The sequence below is a fragment of the Octopus bimaculoides genome, chromosome 6 (assembly GCF_001194135.2).
Source record: "Octopus bimaculoides isolate UCB-OBI-ISO-001 chromosome 6, ASM119413v2, whole genome shotgun sequence".
In the NCBI taxonomy this organism is placed as follows: domain Eukaryota; kingdom Metazoa; phylum Mollusca; class Cephalopoda; order Octopoda; family Octopodidae; genus Octopus; species Octopus bimaculoides.
The window spans coordinates 67,675,167-67,675,851 of NC_068986.1; the positions used below are offsets into that span (position 1 = coordinate 67,675,167).

Here is a 685-nt window from a genome sequence, read left to right on the forward strand (position 1 = left end):
TATATATATATATATTTTATTTAAAAGCAGCAGAAATATCACAAAAAACTGTTACTCGAAGTTTCACGTTCCCTTTCATCGGACAGTTTTGTTAGAAATGGGAAAGAAATTAGGAGCTACTATTAGAGTTACAACGGAACACTAGTACCCCTCCCCCACAACCAAAGCTATGACAGAATAAGATCCCCATAAACTAATAACGGGAAACTTATACAATAGACAGATGAATAAATGGAATTAAATAATTATATACATAAACAGAATATAAACTAAATTAAATCAAATTAATACCAAAAAAAGAAAGAAATGAAAAAAGTAAGTAGATAAAACAAATGAATAAAATAAAAGTAAAATAAACGAACGTGAATAAACAGGGGATACTGATAATACAGGTCCCATACACATTTCCACACAAACACTTACTAAACATAGACACTCACAGGGATTTATAGATGCGCAAATAAAAACATATACAACAGGAATACAAAATGGCAGATAGTTAGGAAGGAGTGACACAAAAAGGAAACAAGAAAGCAAAGGGCCACTGATGAGTTCACAGAAAGAACTCTGTCCGAAATACAATTAATATAAAATAAAGCTAAAGCAAGTGAACACCAAATATATAGAGCGTGTGTTTTCATTAGCAACATGGCCATCCCTAAATACAGCAATATATATATATATA

At 30.8% G+C, this 685-nt stretch overlaps 1 protein-coding gene across 3 annotated transcripts in view; it reads left to right on the forward strand.

Annotated features, from left to right (window-relative positions):
* The window catches only part of LOC106869618 (neuronal acetylcholine receptor subunit beta-3), a 546,457-nt gene that overhangs the window by 395,119 nt on the left and 150,653 nt on the right, over positions 1 to 685 (forward strand). The gene's annotated exons all lie outside the window — the stretch shown is intronic.